Source organism: Dasypus novemcinctus, chromosome Y, assembly GCF_030445035.2.
Source record: "Dasypus novemcinctus isolate mDasNov1 chromosome Y, mDasNov1.1.hap2, whole genome shotgun sequence".
Classification (NCBI taxonomy): domain Eukaryota; kingdom Metazoa; phylum Chordata; class Mammalia; order Cingulata; family Dasypodidae; genus Dasypus; species Dasypus novemcinctus.
The window spans coordinates 1,674,735-1,689,374 of record NC_092216.1 but is presented as its reverse complement, the minus strand read 5'-3'; the positions used below and the strand labels follow the sequence as shown (position 1 = coordinate 1,689,374).

Below are 14,640 nucleotides of genomic sequence, written 5' to 3'. Positions count from 1 at the left end.
AAGGCCACAGAGCCGAGGATGCTAAGATTCTAAGGCGGGTGGAGAGGCAAACGGTGACCCTGGAGTTGCCAATCCCACCCAAAGCACTCGATATCTGGATTTCTTTTTATGGAAATAATAAAATTTACTAGTTTTTAAAATAATGTATTTATTAGACCTTCAGAGTTTCGGAATGAATTCTTACCTCCACCCCAAGATGGCTTCCTCATCTGTTTGCTCATTGTTTGTTTTTTCTTCTTTAGGAGGCACCGGGAACTGAAGCCGGGACCTCCCATGTGGGAGGCAGGAGCTCAGCCGAGCCACATCCGCTCCCAGCTCTTTTGTTTTTGCTCATTGTCTGCTCGTTTTTTCTTCTCTGCTCATTGTTTTTGCTCGAGGTCTGCTCGTTGTTTGTTTGGTCTTCTTTAGAAGGTCAGTACCTTCCAGATGGGAGGCAGGTGCTCAACTGCTTGAGCCACGTCCACTCTCAATTCCCTACCGTTTTAAGCCCTGCCTGCCCAGAGAGAAGCCCCCTCGAAGAGGGTTCCTGCCGTTTGGTTCGGTTCAACAAGGGTTTGATCTGCCTGCGAGAGAACACTGAGCTCCTTCTGGAAAGATCTTCATCGCCACCTCTGTGCCTTGGGAGGGGCCTGGCCGGAAGGAAGGGCCCCTGGACCGGACTCATTTCCTCCACCCTGAAACCGGCCATTCTCCTGCCTTCAGGGGTCTCAGAGCCAAACTCAGACCTGGCTCCTCGACACTTACAGACCAGCACAAATCCCACCCAACGGGCTGCCTGGCTCCCGTCACTCCGCAGACCCCTCCGCACTGCCTCGGCCTTGCTCTGTGGTCAGCTGAACAATGGGCCCCCAACAGTATCCACATCCACGTTGTCACATGCATCAGGATTTCGTTCCTTTTCAGGGCTGAATAATATTCCATTGTATCATGGACCACACTTGGACTGTTATTCCTCACTGTGCACGCTGTCTACTCTCTCTGTCTGTTCCTTGTCTGCTCGCTTTCTCTTTTTTAGGAGGCACTGGGAACCAAACCCAGTGGGAGGGAGGCGCCCAGTCACTTGAGCCACATCCACTCCCTGCTTGCTGTGTCTCTCATTATGTTTTCCTCCTTGCGTCTCGTTGCATCAGCTTGCTGCACCAGCTCATCACATCAGCTCACTGTCTTGCTCAAATTCTTTAGAAGGCACTGGGAACCAAACCCAGGACCTCCCATGTGGGAGGGAGGCACCCAGTCACTTGAGCCTCATCCACTCCCTGCTTGCTGTGTCTCTCATTATGTTTTCCTCCTTGTGTCTCCTTGTTGCATCAACTCATTGCATTACTTTGCTGCACCAGCCCATCGCACGAGCTTGCTGTCTTTCTCGTCTTCTTTCGGCAGCATCGGGACCCAAACCCAGAACCTCCCTTGTGGTAGGTGGGTGCCCAACTGCTGGAGCCACCACCACTCTTTGCTTTTTGTTTTTGCTGGTTGTCTGCTTGTTTGCTCACTGTCTTGCCCCTTGTTTTTTCTTGTCTGCTCGTTGTTTTTGATCAATGTCTGCTTGTTGTTTGTTTGGTCTTCTTTAAGAGGCACCAGAACCAAACCCAGGACCCCCCATGTGGTAGGCAGGCACCCAACTGCTTGAGCTACATTTACTTTCCTGGGCCACACTTTGTTTATCCATGTTCTCGTGGAGTGAAATAAGCCAGACACAAAAGCACGAATATTGTATGCTCTCACTGATTTGAAACCCTTAGAAAAAGCAAACTCATAGAGTCAGAGCCTAGAGCAGAGGTTACCAGGGGACGGGATGGGGTAGGGGATGGGAAGTTAAGGCTTAAAATGTAGGGATCCTACCTGGAATGATGGAAATGTTTCAGTAATGGAGGGTGGCGATGGGAGCACAACATTGCGAAAATAATGAACAGCCCAGAAATATAGATCGGAACGTGGTTAGAAGAGGAAACGTTAGGCGTATATATGGTAATAGAATAACGTTTAAAAAAAAAAAACCCGTGGGACTACACAACACAGCGAACCCCAAGATAAGCCATGGAAAAACGTGCTTTCATTGGCTCTAACAAACGTTCCGAGGCCATGCAGCGTGCTGAAAATAGGGTGCTGAATGGGAATCTGTCTTTTATGCATGATTGTTTCTGTAAACCCACAACTTCGCTAAAGAAAAGAGTAAAATACGCCCACACACTAACCCTCCTAACGGCCACTGTGTCCCCTCAGAGGCCAAAGGGATTCGCAGATGTGATGAAGTCACTGGATCCTGAGAAAGGGAGATTAGCCTGGGTTATTCACTGGGCCCGAGGTCATCTCAGGGAAACTTTCTACCAGGCGGGCGGGGAGCTCAGACTCCTGGAGATGGGAAGATGCTCCAGGGCGGGCTTTGAGGGTGGAGGAGGGGCCTCTAGAGAAGGTGAGCAGCCACCACGGGAAACCGGCTGGCCGGCTGGTGTAGACGGCTGGCTGGCTGGTGTAGACAGCTGCCCTGGGGAGCTGCGGGGGGAATTAGAGACCTGGGGTTCCAAGCCCCGAGGGTGAGGCTCTGGCTTCCTGAGCTCTAGGACACTCAACGCGGGGGCCCTGCTGAGACCCCACCTGTGGGCCCTGGAGCACCTGCTCCCTCCTGGGCTCCTCCTCGCCCGCGCCGCCTGCCCTGCCCCCACCCCGCCCCACCCAGGTTTCACTTCCTCCTGAGACACAAACATCCCCGCGCCCGCAGGTTCTTAAAGAGACAATCCCGCCTCACCCCTCAGCCTGGAACCCAAGGCCCCCTCCTGCCTGCCCGGCTGCCCCGCTGCCACGCGAGGCCTGCCGTTCTGAGAAACTGAGTCACGCCCAGAATTACCCATTTCCTTCTGGCAGCCCCAGCCCTGCCCCCGCTTGGCGCCTGGGTTGTGCTCTGGGCCCGTTTCCGCGCGTGGAGGCAGCTCGTCCCGCGCCTTCGAGGAAGAGCAGGAGTTTGTCCTGCACTGCCCCAGATCCGGGCTGAAGGGCACATCAGTGTGCGCCCGGGTTTAGGGGCTGGGGGAGTGGGTGGATGAGTGAGCAACTATGTACCTGAGCGGAGGATTTGTGGGTGTGCAAAGGAAGGAGTGAGTGGACACAGGAGGGGGTGGGTAGAAGACAGAATTGGTGGGTGGGAAAACGAATAAGTGGATGGATGAATGAACGATTGGGTGGATGGACAAGTGAGCGAATGAGCAAATGAAAGAATGGGTGAGGCAATGAATGAATGGGGAAGTGAACGAATGAATGGGTAGATGAATGGGTGAGTGAATGAATGAAGGGGTAGATGAATGGGTGAGAGAGTCAGTGAATGAGGGAATGAATGACTGAAGGAATGATGGAAGGAATATGTAAATGAATGAATAATTTGTGGATGTGTGATTGAAAGAGAGCATGAGTGAGTGAATAAATGAATGGGTGGGTAGATGAAAGAATTGGTGGGTGGAAGAACAAATGAGCAGATGGACGAATGAAACATTGGGTGGATGAATGAGTGAGTGAATGAGCAAATGAAAGAATGGGTGAGGGAATGAATGCATGGGGAAGTGAATGAATGAATGGGTGGAGGAATGGGTGAGTGGCTGATTAAATGCCTGGGTGAATGAGTGAATGGATGAGTGGGTGGGTGAATGGGTGAGTCAGCAAATAAGCAAATGACTGAGTGAAGGAATGACGGAAAGAATAAGTAAATGAATGAATGATTTGTGGATGTGTGAATGAATGAGAGAGTGAGTGAATAAACGAATGGGTGGGTAGATGAAAGCACTGGTGGGTGGATGAACAAATGAGCAGACAGATGAATGAATGATTGGGTGGATGAATAAGTAAGTCAATGGGCAAATGAAAGAATGAGTGAGTGAATGAATGGGTGAGTGAAGGAGCAAATGAGGGAATGAATGAATGGTTTCATGAATGACTGAGTGAACGAATGCATGAAAGAGTGAGCCAATGAATGGATGAATGAATGAATGATGGGTAGAGGAATGGGTGAGTGCCTGATGAGATGCCTGGGGGAATGAGTGAATGAACGAGTTGCTGGATGAATGGGTGAGTCAGCGGATGAGCGAATGCATGAGTGAAGGAATGATGGGATATGTCAATGAATGAATGATTCGTGGACGTGTGAATGAGTGAGAGAATGAGCGTATCGTTAATGATGAGTGAGTAAACGAATGGGAGGTGGGTAGATAAATGAACGGCTGCGTGGATGCACGAGTGACTGGGTGGATGATTGAATGAGGGAGTGGATGAATGAATGCGTGCGCAAATGAATTAGAGGGTGAACGAGCGAAGGGAAGAGGGGGTGAACGGATGGCTGAGTGAGTCAGCGAGGACTGGGGGAAGCGCGCGCAGTGCCCCTGGCCCCGCGCCCACGCCGCCGCCCCCCGGGGGCCCCCACCCCGCCGCCCCCCAGCTTCTGGCTCTGCCCCCCGCCTGGGGCACCGCCTGCGCTCCCCAAAGGGACCCCCGCGAGCCCCTCCGGGCAGGGCGGCCGCGGGGCCCGGGGGGCTGCCGGAGCTGGTGAGACCCCCAAAGGGGCTGAGCCGAGGCCACCAAGAGGAGGCCGGCGAGCTGGGGGGGGGGGGCACGTCGCAGCCGACAGAGCCGGAGCCAAGATGGGGTCCCCCACGTGCCCAGGGCCATGGATGAAGTGGGACCCTCAGAATCCAGGGGCCCCGACAATGGTGGCACCGTGCCACTGAGGCAGCCTGGATTCCATCAGAACCCCCAGCTCTGACGCCTTCCCTCCATCCCCCACGACGGGCAAGCCACCTACGGGGGGGCACGGAAAGGGCTTGACTCCCCTGGACAAAAAGAAGCCGTGCCCCCTCGCCCCCTGGCAGAGCTGGACGTCCCCTGGCTGCTCACACCTGGCCTTGGTTGCCTCCTGCCCTGGGGCACTCACTCCCATGCCTCGCCCCGGCTTGCCCATCTCTCAGGGGGATGGTGCTTCCTCTCTGACCCAGCCTCAGTTTCCCAAAGCCGTAGCCTTCTCCACGCACTTCCCGCACCCCTAACCCTTTCCTGCCCCCCGCTTCTCCATGCCAGGGTCGCCTGCCAGAGAATCCACCTGTGCCTGAGCCTTTCCGGGGGGTGGGGGGTGGTTTAAGGAGAACCCAAGCCACAGCCAGGGCGACTGGCTGTTCAACAGCAGTGGGGACCCTTATGGGGTCTCTCGCCCCCTTGTACGTCTCCTACATCCCCCTCCTCTTACCTCCCATGACTTACAAATCGGGGCTTCCCATGTTTTCAAACTGTATGAGTTTGCTGCAGCTGCTGTAACACATGACGGCAAACCAGGAGGCTTCAAGCCACAGAAATCTGTCCTCTCACTCTCCTGGAGGCTGCAGGTCCAAATTCAAGGCGTGGACAGAGCTGTGCAGCCCCCAAGGCCCTGGGGGGTCCTTCCTGCCTCTTCCAGCTCCCGTGGCTCCAGGTGCTTTTCTGCTCGTGTTTGCATCTCTCCAGTCCCTGCCGCTGCTTTCTCTGCTTCCTCCGTGGATCTGCCATAACCCACTGAATGGACTGGGGGAGAGTGGAAACTGCAATGTAAACTATAATCCATGTGGTGCAGCAGTGCTCCAACATGTATTCACCAGGTGCAGTGAATGTGCCACATGATGGAAGAGGCTGTTGATGTGGGAGGAGTGGGGTGAGGGGGGTGGGGTATGTGGGAACCTCTTATATTTTTTAATGTAACACTTTTTGTCATCTATGTATCTTTTTTTGAAAAGACAATAAAAATGAATAAATACTAAAAAAATAAAATAATAAGTACACTGGTCCCTGGATTTAGGGCACAGCCAGATAATCCAAATTAATCCAGAACACTCTGATCTCAATACTCTTTTACATGGGAGGTCCGCGGTTCAAACCCCGGGCCTCCTCGACCCGTGTGCAGCTGGCCCATGCGCAGTGCTGATGCGCGCAAGGAGTGCCCTGCCATGCAGGAGTGTCCCCTGCGTAGGGGAGCCCCACATGCAAGGAGTGCGCCCCGTAAGGAGAGCCGCCCAGCGCGAAAGAAAGTGCAGCCTGCCCAGGAGTGGCGCCGCACACGCGGAGAGCTGACGCAACGAGATGACGCAAGAAAAAGAGACACAGATTCCCGTGCCACTGACAACAACAGAAGCGGACAAAGAAGACGCAGCAAATAGACACAGAACAGACAAACGGGGGGGGGGGGGGGGGAGAGAAATAAATAAATAAATAAACAAATAAATCTTTTAAAAAAACAAAAAAATGAATGTTATATTCAACAAATACGAGGTCCCCATATACCCACCCCCACTCCTCCCACATGAACAAACTCTTTCATCATCATGGCACATCCGTTGCATTTGGTGAATACGTTTTGGAGCACTGCTGCACAGCATGGATTGTAGTTTACATTGTAGTTGACACTCTCCCCAGTGCATTCAATGCGTTATGGCAGGACATATAATGTCCAACATCTGTCCCTGCAGCACCACCCAGGACAACTCCAAGTCCTGAAAATGCCCCACATCACATCTCTTCTTCCCACTCCCTGCCCTCAGCAGCTACTGCGGCCACTTTCTCCACATCAATATTCTTATGTGCCTCTGCAAAGACCCTATTTCAAATAAAGTCCCATTCCCAAGCACCAGGGGGTTCTGATGTGGACGCGTCTTTTTTCAGGACCCATGGTGCCTGAAGAAGCTTCAGCACGTGGCATGGCATTTGACCCACCGGCTTGGACCGACCAGCCCCCAGCCCCTCTTCCGCCAAGGGCACCCACGCCTAACAGCCCAGGCTCTGCCGCCCTGGGGGAAGGAGAGGGCGGCGTGTGGGGGGCCGCGTGCCTCTCCCCCCTCGTCACGCCCAGCCAGCCCTGCCGTGGTCTCGCTGTCCTCAGACACAAGAACCTGCCACGCTCCCTGGAATTCCTTGGCCGCATGCCCAGGGCGCCTCCGGCCAGCTGAGGTTGCTATTTTGGGCCTTCCCCTCCTCTGCTCCCTCCGGGCCTCTGAACATCCTGTTACCTCCCCTTCTCGAGACGCCGCCCAAACAGCTCCGACCCAGTTGCTCCAGTCGGCCAGAGCGCAGCAGCTGACCCCGTTGGTGGCCACGTGATGGCTACTTCCCCGCAAGGCGCACACCCAGCCCCAGAGGCGCACACCCAGCCCCGAGCCATGCAGGAATGCTGCCGACCCCACCTCGCTGCTCCTGGGCGGTTGTCCGTCTGTCCACGGGCAGAGAAGGGGGGCATGGAAACCCCGGCCCCCCACCTGCTTGTGCAAATAAAGCTTTATTGGCACCCAGAGCATACGCACGCTTACCTATCGTCGGCGGCTGCTTTCGCGTCGAGGGCAGAGTTGACGTGCCCTGATGGAGAATGTTTGGTGCACGAAGCCTAACCTACTTGTTCACTGGAGCTTTCCAGGAAATACCTGGCAGCCTTGCCCGGGAGCCACGACTCACTGAAAGAAGGAACTTTGGGGCGCATCTGGACCAGGAGAACCCCAAAACGATGGAATGACCTTGCCCAGAGGCGTCTTTATTTTTTTGCCTTTTTTTGTCTTTATTTTTTTATAATGTTACATTAAAAAAATTGGAGGTCCCCATATACCGCCACTCCTCCCCCCATAACAACCACCTCCTCCATCATCATGAGACATTCATTGCATTTGGTGAATACATCTCTGAGCACCGCTGCACCTCATGGTCAATGGTCCACACCACAGACCACACTCTCCCACAGTCCACCCAGTGGGCCATGGCAGGACATACAATGTCCAGCATCTGTCCCTGAAGCACCACCCAGAACAACTCCAAGTCCTGAAAATGCCCCCACATCACATCTCTTCCTCCCACTCCCTACCCCCAGCAGCCACCATGGCCACTTTCTCCACACCAGTGCCACATTTTCTTCAATTACTAATCACAAGAGTTCATGAATAGAATATCAGTAAGTCCACCCTAATCCATACTCTATTCCTCCATCCTGTGGACTTTGGAATGGCTGTGTCTACTCCACATCTATGTCAAGAGGGGCTTAGATTCCACATGGATGCTGGATGCAATCCTCCTGCTTTCAGCTGTAGGCAGTCTTGGCTCCCTGGTGTGGTGATTGACCTTCTTCACCTCCATGTTAGCTGAGTGGCGTAAGTCCAATAATCCAGAGGGTAGGAGCTGAAGTCTGGTGAGGCGCAGGGCCTGGCTGTCACAACGCTAAGCCCCTGGCTGGGATGTGCTTTATCCTCAGATGGCCTTGCAAGGTGCCCTTGGAGCTGCGAGGGGGCAGGACGTCCGTTCATCCCACATCTTCATTCTGGAGAGGGGAAAACGGAGCCCCGGGGAGCTGCAGGGGGCACGGAGAGCTGGGAGCGTGAACGCCGCAGAGAGCCCGGGGAGCTGCAGGGAGCTGCCACGCACTCCAAGACCAAATAAGATGCAGATTCCCAAATAGAAACCGCCAAGCCCAGACCTCCTGCTAGCTGCCGGGGCTGGTCCCGGGCTTGTCTGAGCACCTTCAGTTCTGCTTCTGAGCGTAGGACGCCTTCCCCGGGTTGCACTCGGCCTTGTAGGATGCCCCACCATGTCCCCTCTGGGGTCCCACTTGGCCCACCCTCCCTCTCTAAGGACGTCCCCCTGTTGTCCCCTCCTGGGTCCCACCATCCCTCCCTAAGGACGCCCCTCCTGGGTCCCCTGTCCCTCCACATGACGTGTGTCTTTCTGAGCCCTGCACAGGGTGCCTTGCTGGGGAAGTCCCAGCTCCTCCTGCTGAGTGCCCCAGGGGGGCTGGGGTCGGCCCACGGAGAGACCACCTCCTCAGAGCCTGGTCTGGGGTATCTGGACTTGGAAATCAAGCTGCGTGGGGCAGGGGCAGGAGCCCATGGGGCTGGCCAGGTCAGGGCCACCTGTGCCAGGTCGGGACCAGGTCAGGACCACCTGTGCCACATCAGGACTACCTGTGCCAGGTCAGGACCAGGTCAGGACCACCTGTGCCAGATCAGAACCACCTGTGCCAGGTCAGGGCCCACCTGTGCCAGGTTGGGACCACCTGTGACAGGTCAGGACCCACCTAAGTCAGGGCGGGACCAGGTCAAGGCCACCTGCACCAGGTCAGGACCACCTGTGCCACATCAGGACTACCTGTGCCAGGTCAGGACCAGGTCAGGACCACCTATGCCACGCCAGGATCACCTATGCCATGCCAGCACTCACCTGTGCCAGGTAGGGTCCAGGTGAGGATCACCTGTGCCTATTCAAGGCCCACCTGTGCCAGGTCAGGACCACCTATGCCATGCCAGGACTCACCTGTGCCATGTCAGGACTCACCTGTGCCAGGTAGGGACCAGGTCAGGGCCACTTGCATCAGGTCAGGATCACCTGACCCAGGTCGGGACCACCTCTGCCACATCAGGACTCACCTGTGCCAGGCCAGGACCACCTGCATCAGGTTGGGACCACCTGTGCCACATCAGGACTACCTGTGCCAGGTCAGGACCACCTAAGCCACGCTAGGATCACCTAGCCATGCCAGGACTCACCTGTGCCAGGTAGGGTGCAGGTGAGGACCACCTGCATCAGGTCGGGACCGCCTGTGCCACATCAGGACTACCTGTGCCAGGTCAGGACCAGGTCAGGACCACCTGGGCCTACTCAAGACCCACCTGTGACAGGTCAGGACTACGTGTGCCAGGTAGGGACCAGGTCAGGATCACTTGCATCAAGTCAGGACCATTGTGCCACGTTGGGACCACCTGTGCCAGGTAGGGACCAGGTCAGGACGACCTGCGCCAGGTCGGGGCCTGGGTTCTCTCCACAAGCAGGGACGGGGAGGGGCCTCGCGCGGCCGCCTCAGAAGCCCAGGCCTGCGAGGGGCTCCGCTCTCACTCACCAGCCCCCCTCCACCTCCCGACCTCACCTGTGCTTTCCTGCGCCTTCCGGGCCCAAACTTCAAGGGTCCCCTTCTTCCACCCCTGCTGGGGACCAAGGCGCCCGCGTGTGGGCTCAACGCCCCCCTAAGCCGCTGCGTGGGGCCCCAGCCTTGCGGAAACGGGCCTCCCACGGCCAGCAAACCCTCCAGCCTTGGAAAGGGCGGGCGGCCCCGAGGAGGGCATCTCCTCCATTCCCGTCTCGTGGGCTCGAACGCCGAGCCCGGGAAGGGAAAGGATGACGCGGTGCGCGGAACTGCTAAGAGGATGTCCCAGTGCATGGAGGAGCTGTGTAAACGCAGGCTGGGGATGATTTTCCCAGGGCCCCGGCCGCCTTCCCAACGTGTTAGGACACAGAGGGGTCCGGGCGGCCCTTGGGCTCGCGCCCAAAGCCTGGCCTCCTGCGTCCATGGGTCGGGAACGCATTTCTTCTCAGAGCCCCCCTCCAAGCCTCCCCTGCGGCGCTGCCCCCTCCATCCCCACGTCGCAGCCTCATCCCTGCCCTCCGCTGCCAGGACGTCAACGGGCCGAGAACGTCGCGCCCAGAGCGCTTGACAGTTTCATTCTCTCGGCTCATTCTGCCGGCTTCGGAGGTTGGCGACATTTCCACGGCAGATCCCGGAAGGCTTCTCGCCCACGTCCCGCCGCTCCGCAGCCCCCACGTGACAACCGCGTGGCCCTCCCTCCCCGTTACCTTTGCAGCAAATACTCGTGTGTGGCCAGAGGAGCTGGAGCACAGAGCTCTGCTCCTCAAGCAATTTCTCTGGTGCCTCCCCTTACGGACAAGTCGCGATGACATTATCTTTTTTTTTTTGTCTTCATTCATTTTTTTAATATTACATTAAAAAAATAGGAGGTCCCCATATACCCTCCCACTCCTCCCCCCATAACAACAACCTCCTCCATCATCACGAGACATTCATTGCACTTGGTGAATACATCTCTGAGCACCACTGCACCTCATGGTCAATGGTCCACATCATAGCCCACACTCTCCTACAGTCCACACAGTGGGCCATGGGAGGACATACAATGTCCGGTAACTGTCCCTGCAGCACCACCCAGGACAACTCCAAGTCCCCAAAATGCCTCCACATCTCATCTCTTCCTCCCACTCCCTACCCCCAGCAGCCACCACGGCCACTTTCTCCACACCAAGGCCAAATTTTCTTCAATTACTAATCACAATAGTTCATGAATAGAATATCAGTAAGTCCACTCTAGTCCATTCTCTATTCCTCCATCCTGTGGACCTTGGAATGGTGGTGTGATGACATTATCTTGTTTACTTCTGTGTGTGTCTGGGCGGCCGCGGGTTTTTCCCTCTCGGAGAGCAGCTGATCTCCTCCCCGGGGCCTGAGACGCGTGTGCTTCCTCGTGGGCACTGGGGCCGTGGACTGGGGTCCCTGGGTGGCTTCTCGCTGCTCGGGGCATCTGCTTCCCCCAGCCGGTCAGCATGTCCGTTCCCAGGGGCCACCAAAAGATGTCGTAACTTGCACGGTTTCTAGAATCTAAAAGGGGAAACGTGTTCTCTGAGCGTGTTTTTCTCTCTCGTTTAATTTAAGAACAGAAAACAGCCATCGTCCTGTCTGGGAAGGCGTCCTCAGCCAGTGGTCGCATGCTTCAGGAAAGCGCTTTCCCCTCGGCCCCCGGCTCTAACGGTTTGACGGAGCCACCCCACAGCCCTCTGAAACCAGGCCTGAGGTCTCGGGCTGCGGCGCTGGCACCCGCCCCGGGCCGGCGACAGCACGCGCCGCGGGACCTGCGGCCGTTGAAGCCACCGCGCTCGGCTGGCTCCAGCGAGCTCGCCTTCGACCCGAGCGGTTGAACAGGAAATTTCAACACCGGCTTCCTCTCTTACCTCCACTCGGCGTCCCCAACCGCAGCTGCCTGCGCAGAGGGACACGTCGCATTTGCATTTGGAGAGGGACGGCGCGATGCCGTCTTCGCAAGGGACCGAGAGGCTGGCCGGGCGCGCCGCTTCCACCCGCTCCTGGGCGCGCGGCTGAGGCAGAGGATCTGGGGACTCCGCGGTCGCGCCTTTTACTGAGCCCGTCACCGAGAGTGTCCAAGCTGCCGCGGCTGCCCCAGGTGAGCGCGCATTCCTTTTCTCCTCCAGGGAATAGGGAAGGGGCCGTGAGAGAGCGGCACGGTTGCCCTGTCTTCTTGGCCACGCGGGAATCCCGGAAAGGATGCTTTGCAGAGCCCCTTGGAAAGCGGCGTTAAGCGCCCCCGCCGGCGGAGCTGCCCCCTTTCAATGCGTCTGCTGCCCCTCCCCAGAACCATCTCGCCGGAGGGGAAGGGGCGCTCGCAGTTGAACCAGCTGGTGGCCCGGGGCGAGAGACCACCGGCTCACGGAGACACCCGGGCGCGTCGTTGCGTTTTCGAATCCGTGCCCGAAGCATCTGGAGGGCAGGGCGGGAGCGGGCTCGGGTATCCCAGGAAGGAAGCCCCGGCCGCCCGAGCTTGCCAGAGGGCGGGGGAACCCCGCCGCGTGCGTTTCTGTTCCCAAACAACAGAGGGGTTTTCCTTCTCTCGGCGGGTGCGTAATCAGAAGCAAAACTGAGGGCGTGCAGGGGCTGAAGCCGCACGGGGCAGAACCCCTGCGCGCCAGAAGCCCCGGCTTTCCGCGCCGAGGCGGCTGCAGGGGCCGCCTTCTCCTCTTCGGAGAGGCCCTTTGCGCCTTACGCGCTCTCCACGTTGGAAAGAGGGTATTTCCGTGTGCGCCTGCGAGGTCCCGGCTGCTTGCGGGGACGGCACGAGGCAAGCAAGAGGCCGCCCGGATCCCAGGGCCCTCCTGCCGAGGATGCGCCGCGGGCAGCGGCGTGGGGAAGGCGGCGAGGGGCGCACGTGGCCGCCCGGGCGGTGCTTGGGAACGTCTTTCCCAACCGCCTCTCCTCCGCGGCAGGAGAGAGGAAGGACCTGCAGACGAAGGGGGAGGGGACGGCGGAGGGACGCACTGAGGAGGAGGCGCAGGGAGCTCTCCACAAGTTCCACCCTGGAATCTCCGGGAGGGCCGTTCCAGCCTCGCCGGGTTCCGAGGCGTGGATGGAAGAGGGGGGGTTGGTTACAGGCTAGCCCCTGGGCTGTCATCTAAAGAGCAGGGCGGGGTGGGGGGGGGGAGGTTGGTACAGGCTAGCCCCTGGTCTATTATTATCTTAGGAGCAGGTGAGGAGCAGGGTTGGTACAGGCTAGCCCCTGGCTCTATTATTATCTCAGCAGCAGGTGAGAAGGAGGGTTGGTGCAGGCTAGCCCCTGGCTCTATTATTATCTCAGCAGCAGGTGAGAAGGAGGGTTGGTGCAGGCTAGCCCCTGGCTCTATTATTATCTCAGCAGCAGGTGAGAAGGAGGGTTGGTACAGGCTAGCCCATGGCTCTATTATTATCTCAGGAGCAGGCGAGAAGGAGGGTTGGTGCAGGCTAGCCCCTGGCTCTGTTATTATCTCAGGAGCAGGTGAGAAGGAGGGTTGGTGCAGGCTAGCCCCTGGCTCTATTATTATCTCAGGAGCAGGTGAGAAGGAGGGTTGGTGCAGGCTAGCCCCTGGCTCTATTATTATCTCAGCAGCAGATGAGAAGGAGGGTTGGTGCAGGCTAGCCCCTGGCTCTATTATTATCTCAGGAGCAGGTGAGAAGGAGGGTTGGTGCAGGCTAGCCCATGGCTCTATTATTATCTCAGGAGCAGGTGAGGAGCAGGGTTGGTACAGGCTAGCCCCTGGCGCTGTGGATGTCTGAGGAGCAGGATGACAATGGACTTGGGTTGGTTACAGGCTAGCCCCTGGCTCTGTGGATATCTTAGGAGGAGGGTTGGTACAGGCTAGCCCTTGGTCTATGATTATCTTAGGAGCAGGTGAGAAGGAGGGTTGGTACAGGCTAGCCCCTGGACATGAGGAGAAGGAGTTCAGTGTGGCCTGATGGTGGGAATGAAGGGTGGGACAGGCTGAGGCAGAGAGGGAGGGAGGGAGAGAGGGAAGGAGAAAGAGAGAAAGAGAGAAAGAAAGAGGACGAGGAAGAGAAAAGAAAGATGAAAGAAAGAACAAATGAATGAATGAACAAGGAAGGAAGGTAAAAGAGAAAGAGAAAGAGAAAGAAAGGAAGGAAGGAAGGAAGGAAGGAAGGGAGGAAGGAAGGGAGGGAGGGAAGGAAGGAGGGAGAGAAGGAAGAAGGGAGGGAAGGAAGGAAACAAAGAAAGAAAGAGAAAGAAAGAAAGAGGAAGGGGAGAGAAAGGGAAAGTGAGAGAAAAGAAAGATGAAAGAATGAATGAACAAGGAAGGAAGGTGAAAGAGAGAAGGAGAAAGAAAGGAAAGGAAGGAAGAAAAGGAGGGAGGAAAGGAAGGAAGGAAGAGAAGGAGGGAAGGAAGGGAAGAAGAAAAGAAAGAAAAAGAAATGAAAAAAAGAAAAAAGGAATGGGAGAGAGAAAGTGAGAAAAAAGATGAAAGAAGAAATGAATATATGAACAAGGAAGGTGAAAGAAAAAGAGAGAGGAAGGGAAGAGAGAAAAGAAAGATGAAAGAATGAATGCATGAACAAGGAAGGAAGGTGAAAGAGAAAGAGAAAGAAAAGAAAGGAGAAAGAAAGAGGGTGGGAAGGAGGGAAGGAAAGAGAAAAGAGAAAGAAGAAGGAATGAAAATAGGAGAAAAGGGAAGACAGGAGGGAGGGAGGGAAGGAGAGAGGGAGGGCAGAGGGGGGAAGAAGGAGGGAGCCCAGTTGAAGGACTGAGCTGGTCAGGGTTTGTTTAAGAG

General features: G+C 56.4%; 2 protein-coding genes across 2 annotated transcripts in view; one reads left to right on the top strand and one right to left on the bottom strand.

Moving 5' to 3' along the window:
- The window catches only part of LOC101416025 (granulocyte-macrophage colony-stimulating factor receptor subunit alpha), a 579,672-nt gene that overhangs the window by 210,969 nt on the left and 354,063 nt on the right, over positions 1-14,640 (bottom strand). The window lies entirely within an intron of this gene.
- LOC139438377 (P2Y purinoceptor 8-like) overlaps positions 11,905-14,640 on the top strand; it is a 70,497-nt gene continuing 67,761 nt past the window's right edge. The window contains exon 1 of the mRNA XM_071213443.1: positions 11,905-11,993. The gene's annotated coding sequence lies outside the window, so the exon portion shown is untranslated. The remainder of the gene's footprint in view (positions 11,994-14,640) is intronic.